The sequence below is a fragment of the Salvelinus namaycush genome, chromosome 32 (genome assembly GCF_016432855.1).
Source record: "Salvelinus namaycush isolate Seneca chromosome 32, SaNama_1.0, whole genome shotgun sequence".
Lineage (NCBI taxonomy): Eukaryota > Metazoa > Chordata > Actinopteri > Salmoniformes > Salmonidae > Salvelinus > Salvelinus namaycush.
Genome location: NC_052338.1, coordinates 30,762,413 through 30,776,272, shown reverse-complemented (window position 1 = coordinate 30,776,272; position 13,860 = coordinate 30,762,413).

The window sequence follows — 13,860 nt, the reverse complement described above, 5'->3', positions numbered from 1 at the left end:
TCCTGCAGCACACGCAAGGTCCCCCTGCTCAAGCCAGCGCATGTCCAGGCCCGTCTGAAGTTTGCCAATGACCATCTGGATGATCCAGAGAAGGAATGGGAGAAGGTCATGTGGTCTGATGAGACAAAAATAGAGCTTTTTGGTCTAAACTCCACTCGCTGTGTTTGGAGGAAGAAGAAGGATGAGTACAACCCCAAAAACACCATCCCAACCGTGAAGCATGGAGGTGGAAACATCATTCTTTGGGGATGCTTTCCTGCAAAGGGGACAGGACGACTGCACCGTATTGAGGGGAGGATGGATGGGGCCATGTATAGCGAGATCTTGGCCAACAACCTCCTTCCCTCAGTAAGAGCATTGAAGATGGGTCGTGGCTGGGTCTTCCAGCATGACAACGACCCGAAACACACAGCCAGGGCAACTAAGGAGTGGCTCCGTAAGAAGCATCTCAAGGTCCTGGAGTGGCCTAGCCAGTCTCCAGACCTGAACCCAATAGAAAATCTTTGGAGGGAGCTGAAAGTCCGTATTGCCCAGCGACAGCCCCGAAACCTGAAGGATCTGGAGAAGGTCTGTATGGAGGAGTGGGCCAAAATCCCTGCTGCAGTGTGTGCAAACCTGGTCAAGAACTACAGGAAACATATGATCTCTGTAATTGCAAACAAAGGTTTCTGTACCAAATATTAAGTTCTGCTTTTCTGATGTATCAAATACTTATGTCATGCAATAAAATTCAAATTAATTACTTCAAAATCATACAATGTGATTTTCTGGATTTTTAGATTTAGATTCCGTCTCTCACAGTTGAAGTGTACCTATGATAAAAATTACAGACCTCTACATGCTTTGTAAGTAGGAAAACCTGCAAAATCGGCAGTGTATCAAATACTTGTTCTCCCCACTGTATGTTGTAAACGTGGTATGTATAACCTGGGTCTCTCATTCATTCACCTGTAGGCTTAACCTATGTTGTAAACATGGTATGACCTGGGTCGCTCATTCATTCACCTGTAAGCTTAACCTATCTTGTAAACATGGTATGACCTGGGTCTCTCATTCATTCACCTGTAGGCTTAACCTATGTTGTAAACATGGTATGACCTGGGTCGCTCATTCATTCACCTGTAGGCTTAACCTATGTTGTAAACATGGTATGACCTGGGACTCTCATTCACCTGTAAGCTAAACCTATGTTGTAAACATGGTATGATCTAGGTCGCTCATTCATTCACCTGTAAGCTAAACCTATGTTGTAAACATGGTATGATCTAGGTCGCTCATTCAAAGTCATTGCGTTTATATTATGTCATCTCTTCATTGAAGTTTCTTTAAAAGTAAAACAATATTTAGATTATCAAACAATTCACTGCCATTTGTATTATTATGTGGACGTATAGTTGTTTAGAGAGAAATCTATATATACTTAAAGAAGAGTACATGTTTAAATCTAAAGCGAAAGAGATGGATCTGGCTGTTGTTGTTTTTCTACTATTTTGCATTTATGAATGACTATTATATTTAGTTTTTATGTTCAGCTGAAAGAGGACGGTGTAATTCTGAGGAGAATTCTTTCATTCTGGAACCAAGGAAAGCTTGTTTTGTTACATAGCATCAGCAGGTGAACCCCACAGTCGCCTAAACACACACACACACACACACACACACACACACACACACACACACACACAGTAACCCTCTATAATATCTGGAAGTGTCGTTTAGCAGCTCCAACCTGACAGCTCGCTCTGTGTGTGTGTGTGTGTGTGTGTCTGCGTGTGTGTGTCTGCGTGAGTGAGCTCTTCGGCTAGTGTCTGGCCCAATGATGTGTATAAACTCTGGATGACTGACAGGGGGCGCTGTATTGAAGCCACCACACAGCCATCTTGGTATTCCTCCATTGTAAAAAAAGAAAAAGAGATGTTGAAAGCTATAGAAAAGCATGTATTAATGTCTACATTCGTTTTGACACGTGTATTCTGTTACAGACACCTTAATGCAAACTTTGAAATTATATTATTTGAGCTAAACATGACAATTTAATATGTAAAAATGTATTATTTTTTTTTAAATCCTTAAAGTATCATTTTTAGAGTACTAATGTTACTGTCCTCACTACAACAACAAATACTTAAATACATGTCATTTTGTCCTTTACATTTAATTGAAATACTGTAGAATTCCACTCATTCCTATGGAGGACTGATCTCACTGGGGAGTGGCAATATGGCCGACCACTGGCTTCAAAGCCTCCCCCCCCCCCAACTTGGTTGTTCCATTCTCGCCTCCTTCTGTTAAAAACAATAACACATATTATTTGTTATGAAATGACAGGACGGGCAACATTTAAGCTACAGGAGTCCACCCTCCCGGGATTCTGTTGTTTTAACGTTGACTGATGTTTTGTTTATTGTCAACGTTCCCTCTCTCCGTGTTTACCTCCACTGTGGTGCTTTTTAAAAATGTTGTTTAATAAACTCAGTATCCCCGTTCATAGAAATATCATTCAAGAAATATCATTCTAGATTATTTTTCTATGTCGCCGTTGTTGTGTGTAGATTGTCAGCCTGAGAGGTGCTGTGCACTCCGCTAGCAGGGAACGCAGTGGGGGGGGGGGGGTTCTATTCTGGTCCAATGCTGTTTCACTATAATGCCCTTTTATATTTCTATGCCCTCTGTTACACTGTAGAAGAACATGAAAATAAAAAACAACTGCCTCAAGACAAGTTGTTGTCTCAACAGGGAACTTGGTGTGTCGTCACCAAAGCTGTCGTCTTCCTCGCCCTCTGGTTTACTGTGTGCGTTGTAGCCAGGTTATTTCAGTGGATATCAACCTACCACGTTCCAATTCTACCAGATATAGCACTGAACAGAAAGGGGAAATGTATAAGCTAAAATGTTGTTTACATGTAATAGTTCATATCTTTATACCTATTATATATCTAGCTACAGTATTATTGAGCGAAGGCAGGTTTGAATCCAGTTCTTGTATAAAGTGTACATCCACCCTATCAGCCTACATCACCTTGTCTCTCTGAGACGGAAATAACTTTCAGCTAGTTCTGAGTAACTGTGTTTAACCATCATGCTACTAAATAAACTAGGGTATATGGTTCACCTGATTTCCCTACAGTTGTCAGGTTCAATGATTTATCATCCATTATTTACATCGGTCAGTGCAACAGAACAGAGCTGGATGAATGGAACCTGGGTGAATAACAGAACAGAGCTGGATGTATGGAACCTGGGGAATAACAGAACAGAGCTGGATGTATGGAACCTGGGGGAATAACAGAACAGAGCTGGATGTATGGAACCTGGGAAATAACAGAGCAGAGCTGGATGTATGGAACCTGGGAAATAACAGAGCAGAGCTGGATGTATGGAACCTGGGGGAATAACAGAACAGAGCTGGATGAATGGAACCTGGGGAAATAACAGAGCAGAGCTGGATGTATGGAACCTGGGGGAATAACAGAACAGAGCTGGATGTATGGAACCTGGGGAATAACAGAACAGAGCTGGATGAATGGAACCTGGGGAAATAACAGAGCAGAGCTGGATGTATGGAACCTGGGGGAATAACAGAACAGAGCTGGATGAATGGAACCTGGGGGAATAACAGAACAGAGCTGGATGAATGGAACCTGGGGAATAACAGAGCAGAGCTGGATGTATGGAACCTGGGGGAATAACAGAACAGAGCTGGATGAATGGAACCTGGGGGAATAACAGAACAGAGCTGGATGTATGGAACCTGGGGAATAACAGAACAGAGCTGGATGAATGGAACCTGGGGGAATAACAGAACAGAGCTGGATGAATGGAACCTGGGGGGAATAACAGAACAGAGCTGGATGAATGGAACCTGGGGGAATAACAGAACAGAGCTGGATGAATGGAACCTGGGGGAATAACAGAACAGAGCTGGATGTATGGAACCTGGGGAATAACAGAACAGAGCTGGATGAATGGAACCTGGGGGAATAACAGAACAGAGCTGGATGAATGGAACCTGGGGGAATAACAGAACAGAGCTGGATGAATGGAACCTGGGGGAATAACAGAACAGAGCTGGATGAATGGAACCTGGGGGAATAACAGAACAGAGCTGGATGAATGGAACCTGGGGGAATAACAGAACAGAGCTGGATGAATGGAACCTGGGGAATAACAGAACAGAGCTGGATGAATGGAACCTGGGGGAATAACAGAACAGAGCTGGATGAATGGAACCTGGGGGAATAACAGAACAGAGCTGGATGAATGGAACCTGGGGGAATAACAGAACAGAGCTGGATGAATGGAACCTGGGGAATAACAGAACAGAGCTGGATGTATGGAACCTGGGGAATAACAGAACAGAGCTGGATGAATGGAACCTGGGGGAATAACAGAACAGAGCTGGATGAATGGAACCTGGGGGAATAACAGAACAGAGCTGGATGAATGGAACCTGGGGGAATAACAGAACAGAGCTGGATGAATGGAACCTGGGGAATAACAGAACAGAGCTGGATGAATGGAACCTGGGGGAATAACAGAACAGAGCTGGATGAATGGAACCTGGGGGAATAACAGAACAGAGCTGGATGAATGGAACCTGGGGGAATAACAGAACAGAGCTGGATGAATGGAACCTGGGGGAATAACAGAACAGAGCTGGATGAATGGAACCTGGGGGAATAACAGAACAGAGCTGGATGAATGGAACCTGGGGAATAACAGAACAGAGCTGGATGTATGGAACCTGGGGGAATAACAGAACAGAGCTGGATGAATGGAACCTGGGGGAATAACAGAACAGAGCTGGATGAATGGAACCTGGGGGAATAACAGAACAGAGCTGGATGAATGGAACCTGGGGAATAACAGAACAGAGCTGGATGAATGGAACCTGGGGGAATAACAGAACAGAGCTGGATGAATGGAACCTGGGGGAATAACAGAACAGAGCTGGATGAATGGAACCTGGGGAATAACAGAACAGAGCTGGATGAATGGAACCTGGGGGAATAAAAGAACAGAGCTGGATGAATGGAACCTGGGGGAATAACAGAACAGAGCTGGATGAATGGAACCTGGGGGAATAACAGAACAGAGCTGGATGAATGGAACCTGGGGGAATAACAGAACAGAGCTGGAATGGAATTGGAACGCTGGATGAATGGAACCTGGGGAATAACAGAACAGAGCTGGATGAATGGAACCTGGGGAATAACAGAACAGAGCTGGATGAATGGAACCTGGGGGAATAACAGAACAGAGCTGGATGAATGGAACCTGGGGGAATAACAGAACAGAGCTGGATGAATGGAACCTGGGGGAATAACAGAACAGAGCTGGATGAATGGAACCTGGGGAATAACAGAACAGAGCTGGATGTATGGAACCTGGGGAATAACAGAACAGAGCTGGATGAATGGAACCTGGGGGAATAACAGAACAGAGCTGGATGAATGGAACCTGGGGGAATAACAGAACAGAGCTGGATGAATGGAACCTGGGGGAATAACAGAACAGAGCTGGATGAATGGAACCTGGGGAATAACAGAACAGAGCTGGATGAATGGAACCTGGGGGAATAACAGAACAGAGCTGGATGTATGGAACCTGGGGGGAATAACAGAACAGAGCTGGATGAATGGAACCTGGGGGATAACAGAACAGAGCTGGATGTATGGAACCTGGGGGAATAACAGAACAGAGCTGGATGTATGGAACCTGGGGAATAACAGAACAGAGCTGGATGAATGGAACCTGGGGGAATAACAGAACAGAGCTGGATGTATGGAACCTGGGGAATAACAGAACAGAGCTGGATGAATGGAACCTGGGGGAATAACAGAACAGAGCTGGATGAATGGAACCTGGGGGAATAACAGAACAGAGCTGGATGAATGGAACCTGGGGGAATAACAGAACAGAGCTGGATGTATGGAACCTGGGGAATAACAGAACAGAGCTGGATGAATGGAACCTGGGGGAATAACAGAACAGAGCTGGATGAATGGAACCTGGGGGAATAATAGTCATATTAGAATGACTTGTTTGCTTTATTCAGTAGGTCCTCTAATGGCTTCCCACTTTGACCAAGTTCTAGAGAAGTCAGGAGGAAATGTCTGCATCACAGCGGCTCAAAACGAGGTCCCTGTAGTGGCTAGATGGGTGATAAGAATATATATAAGGAGGAAGAGGACTCTCTCCTCCATCCCTCTCTCCTTTCTGAACCTAGCACCGTCCCTCTCTCCTCCATCCCTCTCTCCTCTGTTCCTACCTCCATCCCTCTCTTCCATCCCTCTCTCTTCCATCCCTCTCTCCTCTCTGTCCCTAGCACCGTCCCTCTCTCCTCTTTTCCAGCTCCATCCCTCTCTCCTCCATCCCTCTCTCCTCATCCCTCTCTCCTCTGCCCTCAGCACCGTCCCTCTCTCCTCCATCCCTCTCTCCTCATCCCTCTCTCCTCTGCCCCCAGCGCCGTCCCTCTCTCCTCCATCCCTCTCTCCTCTGTTCCTAGCTCCATCCCTCTCCTCTGCCCCCAGCGCCATCCATCTCTCCTCCATCCCTCACTGCTCTGCCCCCAGCGCCGTCCCTCTCTCCTCCATCCCTCTCTCCTCTGTTCCTAGCTCCATCCCTCCCTGCTCTGCCCCCAGCGCCGTCCCTCTCTCCTCCATCCCTCTCTCCTCTGTTCCTAGCTCCATCCCTCCCTGCTCTGCCCCCAGCGCCATCCCTCTCTCCTCCATCCCTCCCTGCTCTGCCCCCAGCGCCATCCCTCTCTCCTCCATCCCTCTCTCCTCTGTTCCTAGCTCCATCCCTCTCCTCTGCCCCCAGCGCCATCCCTCTCTCCTCCATCCCTCCCTGCTCTGCCCCCAGCTCCGTCCCTCTCTTTTCTGCCCCTCTGTTCCTCTGACAGTGGTCTCATTGTGCTCTTCAGAGGCACCGCTCAACAATAAGCTAACGGCAGGTGGGCTGGGCTGAACAGAGACCCACTGCACTGGTACAATACTGTGTGTATGTGTCTTGGTTAAATGGACCGCAAAGCAATGAGGAGAGGATTTATCAGCCACACGCACACACAGCAGGCCTTTATATTAAAGGAATTAATTAAAAAGTTGCTGATGTATTTTTCATGAATTTAAATAAATAAATAAAACACAAGATGACCACCTGTAACCTTCACAAAAGTACAAAAGTTATTTGAGAGAGAGTTAAGAGAATAGTCATGGGAATGTGGTTTGTATTGCACGAACCCAACAAAAGGTCAATAACGACGCATTCCAACAGCTAACAGGGCTTCCACCAACAAACCATGAGAGCGTTTCCATGGTGCCTGCACTTGACGAACAGGTTATGTCTGTCTGCTCCCTCCCACTCTGTTAGTGGGGTTGGACACTATTGTTGTGTTCTGGGGTTTGTGGAGTGGGGGCTGTCACTCTGCTTTCAGGAATGTTAAGTCATGTGAAACAGAGGATGGTTCTTCATGGGAACCTGGAGTGTGACTGTGCCTTGATGAGTTTGTGATGGATGGGGACGCTGGGTGTGTAGAAACACAGCTATGATGGAATGTCTCCAGTGTCGGCTTGTCTGAGTTCTGTCTATTCCTTCTATTTAAATGACGTGTGAGTTCAGGGGACCCTTTTGGCTAGAGTGACTGACTCCTTTCTCTTGTTCTAGGACATTTAGAAGGGCAAAGAGGGAGTGACTTTTCATATCTTCACGTGTTCTTTATAAAAGGTTTTCGATCCATGATCTTTTTTTTATTCTGCCTTATCAAACATGTATTTCCCCTTGAATGAGAGCTTGTTTTTAACATGAAGAATCACAATCATGATGGCAAAACGTTGACTATATAATAGATATGTTTAGGAAATCAGGAACGCTTCTTTTAAATGTTTTGAATCTGTAAAATGACCCGTTCTATTCAGACTCAACAATACAACTAACTGCACCAAAATAAGTTGTGCAGGTACAGGTGTTCATTGTATCTTCCAAATGCTCACAGCAAACCAGTCCTCTGTGACCGGCACAGTCCAGCTACAGCCTAGCAGCATTTTGGTCAGACCAACTAATGTGATCCAGAATAAGACACCTCAGCCCTCCCAACTAGCAGCTCCAAACTAGGAGCATGTATTACTGGATCTCACGTTCTAGTCGTTGCACAAATACTTGTTTACTTCACAGAAAAGGAGAGACAAAATGGAGACTGAGCATCTCCTTCAGTGTAAATGGATCATCTCACTGTCCTGTCCTTTACCTGTCCATTACCTGTCCTTTACCTGTCCTTCACCTGCAGCTGTAACCATGTTATCCTCAAACAACTCAATGAATTTTCCAATAGGGCTACATACTCCATGAGTATCTACTGTATTTCTACATACTCCATGATTATCTACTGTATTTCTACAACTCCATGAGTATCTACTGTATTTCTACATACTCCATGATTATCTACTGTATTTCTACATACTCCATGATTATCTACTGTATTTCTACATACTCCATGATTATCTACTGTATTTCTACATACTCCATGATTATCTACTGTATTTCTACAACTCCATGATTATCTACTGTATTTCTACATACTCCATGATTATCTACTGTATTTCTACATACTCCATGATTATCTACTGTATTTCTACAAACTCCATGATTATCTACCTGTATTTCTACAAACTCCATGATTATCTACCTGTATTTCTACAAACTCCATGATTACCTACCTGTATTTCTACATACTCCATGATTATCTACCTGTATTTCTACAAACTCCATGATTATCTACTGTATTTCTACAAACTCCATGATTATCTACCTGTATTTCTACAAACTCCATGATTATCTACCTGTATTTCTACAAACTCCATGATTATCTACCTGTATTTCTACAAACTCCATGATTATCTACCTGTATTTCTACATACTCCATGATTATCTACTGTATTTCTACATACTCCATGATTATCTACTGTATTTCTACAAACTCCATGATTATCTACTGTATTTCTACAAACTCCATGATTATCTACTGTATTTCTACAAACTCCATGATTATCTACCTGTATTTCTACATACTCCATGATTATCTACCTGTATTTCTACATACTCCATGATTATCTACTGTATTTCTACAAACTCCATGATTATCTACTGTATTTCTACAAACTCCATGAGTATCTACTGTATTTCTACAAACTCCATGATTATCTACTGTATTTCTACATACTCCATGATTATCTACTGTATTTCTACAAACTCCATGATTATCTACTGTATTTCTACAAACTCCATCATTATCTACCTGTATTTCTACATACTCCATGATTATATTCTGTATTTCTACAAACTCCATGATTATATTCTGTATTTCTACATACTCCATGATTATCTACCTGTATTTCTACATACTCCATGATTATCTACCTGTATTTCTACAAACTCCATGATTATCTACTGTATTTCTACAAACTCCATGATTATCTACTGTATTTCTACAAACTCCATGAGTATCTACTGTATTTCTACAAACTCCATGAGTATCTACTGTATTTCTACAAACTCCATGAGTATCTACTGTATTTCTACAAACTCCATGATTATCTACTGTATTTCTACAAACTCCATGATTATCTACTGTATTTCTACAAACTCCATGATTATCTACTGTATTTCTACAAACTCCATGATTATCTACCTGTATTTCTACATACTCCATGATTATATTCTGTATTTCTACAAACTCCATGATTATATTCTGTATTTCTACATACTCCATGATTATCTACCTGTATTTCTACATACTCCATGATTATCTACCTGTATTTCTACAAACTCCATGATTATCTACCTGTATTTCTACATACTCCATGATTATCTACCTGTATTTCTACAAACTTTATGATTATCTACCTGTATTTCTACAACCTCCATGATTATCTACCTGTATTTCTACAAACTCCATGATTATCTACCTGTATTTCTACATACTCCATGATTATCTACCTGTATTTCTACAAACTCCATGATTATCTACTGTATTTCTACAAACTCCATGATTATCTACTGTATTTCTACAAACTCCATGATTATCTACCTGTATTTCTACATACTCCATGATTATATTCTGTATTTCTACAAACTCCATGATTATCTACCTGTATTTCTACAAACTCCATGATTATCTACTGTATTTCTACATACTCCATGATTATATACTGTATTTCTACATACTGCATGTGCATGCAAAACTTTAAGAGAAATGTATTTATAAATGTGTATAATAATGTGTTGTTGTGTCCTTGCAGAGGGCAAGCAGGTTGCCATTCAAAATTCCTCCAAAGTCTCCTTATCCGTGAGAGATTTCCATGGTTCTCAAAACATCACCCCAGGGTAAGCCTACATGAAACACAGCCCTTATTTTAAGTGTTTCTAAAATCCCATATTGGAAAAATGAATGGTGGAAACACTATTGGAACCATTTCCCTGTTTGACCGCTAGGTTTTTATTTCGTTCTCTCTCCCTCTCTCTGTCTCTCTCTCGCGCCCACTTTTTTCTCTCTCCCACTTCTTTCTTTCTTTCTTTCGCTCTCTCTCTCTTTCTCTCTCTCTCTCTGTGTGTGTAGAGTGGGTTGGTTACTCCTCTGAGTTGGTTGGGTGTGATTGGCAGGTCAGATTAATAGAAGTAGTGTGCCACATTTTACAGCTGTCCAGGCCAACCAGATCTGGGCTTACAGCCAGCCAGAGAGTTCTGTTGGTCCTCTCTCTGTCCCTCTCTCTCCCGCCCCCCTCTCTCTGTCTCTCTCCCTCAGTCTTTCTCTCTCTCTCCCTCGGTCTCTCCCTCTCTGCCTCTCCCTCCCTCCCTCCCCCTCTCTCTGTCTCTCTCCTCTCTCCCTCTGTCCCTCTGTCTCTCTCCCGCTCTCTCTCTCTCTCTCTCTCTCCCTCTGTCTCTCCTTCTCTGCCTCTCTCTCTCTCCCCTCTCTCTCTGTCTCTCTGTCTCTCCCTCTGTCCCTCTCTCTCCCTCCGTCTCTCTCGCTCTCTCCCTCTGTCCCTCTCTCTCTCTCAATTCAATTCAATTCAATTCAATTGACTTTATTGACATGGCAAGTTCGTTATTACTTACATTGTCAAAGTATACATATCGAAAATCAAAATCAAATATATATGTATATATATACAAAATATATATATATTTATATATAAATAAATGGTGGGACCAACAGCAATAATAACAGTAGTAGTGGACATGGGATTACCATTAACAACAACTACAACAACAATATTAATCAGAACAACAATAAATTAAAGCAACAGTAGTAGACCAGTGTCAATATGACTTGAGAAGACATATGACCTGGTATGAAAGACAAAACAAAACTAAGCTAAATGGGAAATATTATCAACATTACTTTGCATTTTTCACTGGCTGTCCCTCAGGTTGTGGCAGGAGGACACATATTTGGCTGCCAAAACTGCACATTTTGGCTTTTCACCCAATAAATATTTGATTTTTTCTTCATCTTTTATAGTTTCAAATTCTTTGTATTGAGTTATAATTTTGGGAAAGAAATATGCTCTTAGGTCTGAGTATTTGTCACAGTGTAGTAGGAAATGCACCTCTGTCTCTACCTCTCCTCTGGAACAGAGTGAGCACAGCCTGTCCTCTCTGGGCAGCCAGGTTTGTCTGTGACGACCGGTCTCTATAGCCAGACGGTGCTCACTGAGTCTGTACTTAGTCAATGTTTTCCTCAGTTTTCTATCAGTCACAGTGGTCAGATAGTCTGCCACCATGTACTGTCTGTTTAGAGCCAAATAGCATTGAAGTTTACTTTGATTTTTTGTGGTGTCTTTCCAATAGGTTATATATTTTTCTTTTTGTTTTGTGATGATTTGGTTGGGCCAGATTTTCTGAGGGCTGTCCCGAGGCTCTATGGGGTTGGTTTGGGTTGGTGAACTGAGCCTCAGAACCAGCTGGCTGAGGGGACTCTTCTCTGGTTTCATCTCTTGACATTGTAGAGCTGTGTGATGGAATGTTTTAGGGTCACTTGTTTTTAGATGGTTGTAAAAGTTGTAAAAAAATCTCTCTCTCTCTCTCCCTCTGTCTCTCCTTCTCTGCCTCTCTCTCCCTCCCCTCTCTCTCTGTCTCTCTCTGTTTCTCCCTCTGTCCCTCTCTCTCCCCCGCTCTCTCCCTCTGTCTCTCTCTCTCTGCCTCTCTCCCTCTCTGTCCCTCTGGCCCCATCCTAACAATAGCAGCATGTGTACCTATCTTTTATAGTACATGGCTGAATTACTCCAATAAAACCAATATGGATACAGTAGAAAATGGCAGATTGATGCAATGCTAATGGTTAAGCTAAGCTGGCACACACCCAGGATATAAAATGGGCTATTATTTTACTCTAAGACTCTTCTAAGAGGACATAACCACCTGGCCTGCAGGGCACAGAGCTAGCTAAGTGACTACAGTGCCTGCTAGCTAAGTGACTACAGTACCTGCTAGCTAAGTGACTACAGTACCTGCTAGCTAAGTGACTACAGTACCTGCTAGCTAAGTGACTACAGTACCTGCTAGCTAAGTGACTACAGTACCTGCTAGCTAAGTGACTACAGTACCTGCTAGCTAAGTGGCTACAGTACCTGCTAGCTAAGTGGTTACAGTACCTGCTAGCTAAGTGACTACAGTACCTGCTAGCTAAGTGGCTACAGTACCTGCTAGCTAAGTGACTACAGTACCTGCTAGCTAAGTGGCTACAGTACCTGCTAGCTAAGTGACGCTAGCGAAGTGACTACAGTACCTGCTAGCTAAGTGACTACAGTACCTGCTAGCTAAGTGATGCTTGATAAGTGACTACAGTACCTGCTAGCTAAGTGACTACAGTACCTGCTAGCTAAGTGGCTACAGTACCTGCTAGCTAAGTGACGCTAGCGAAGTGACTACAGTACCTGCTAGCTAAGTGACTACAGTACCTGCTAGCTAAGTGGCTACAGTACCTGCTAGCTAAGTGACGCTAGCGAAGTGACTACAGTACCTGCTAGCTAAGTGACTACAGTACCTGCTAGCTAAGTGCTGCTTGATAAGTGACTACAGTACCTGCTAGCTAAGTGACTACAGTACCTGCTAGCTAAGTGACTACAGTACCTGCTAGCTAAGTGACTACAGTACCTGCTCTATGCCCACTCTAGGCCCAATTTACTGCTTTTATATGTCATTTTTAAATCTTTGTATGTAAATATGTTGTTTAGTTTGTGAAGTGTCTCTCTGGAGAAGAGTTATACATCTGTCTCCCTTTGACATTCCGGGTTGTGAGCAGTGGGAGACAGGAAGGGGGATGCTTAACACTACAGTTACCAAAACAAAACTTTGTTTGTTATTAGTGACCCGCCTGAATGAATATGGTTCTATTAGTTAAAATACATCTTGTGTAGAGCAAACCTGGGTCAAATATATTATGTCAAATGATTTAAAAGGAGCTGCACTGAACCCATGGAACCAATGGAATAGCCCCCAAACGTTCAAACTCAAAGCTAAGTCAAGCGCGCCTGGGAGGACGTCTAGGGAATATGGAGAGATACATATTTGACCCAGGCCTGTGTGTGGAGGGAAGGGAACCTCAGGATGTGTCCTTAATACTGTTGTTGGTGCAGTCTGAACCTGAAACCATCGAGGGGGTGTCTAGCCGGTCCTCAGCCTCCACTAACAAAGTCCACAACCAGAATCCCAAGCTGCACGTTGTCGTATCAATAGCTCATATTGACATATAGCCCATACTCCTTCATCCATCCCTGTTGCTCTGCGTGACAGGCCTAAGCCAACGACCCCATTATGATAAAGACAGGCAGCCAGAACTAATCAAACATCAATCCCTCTCTGTTA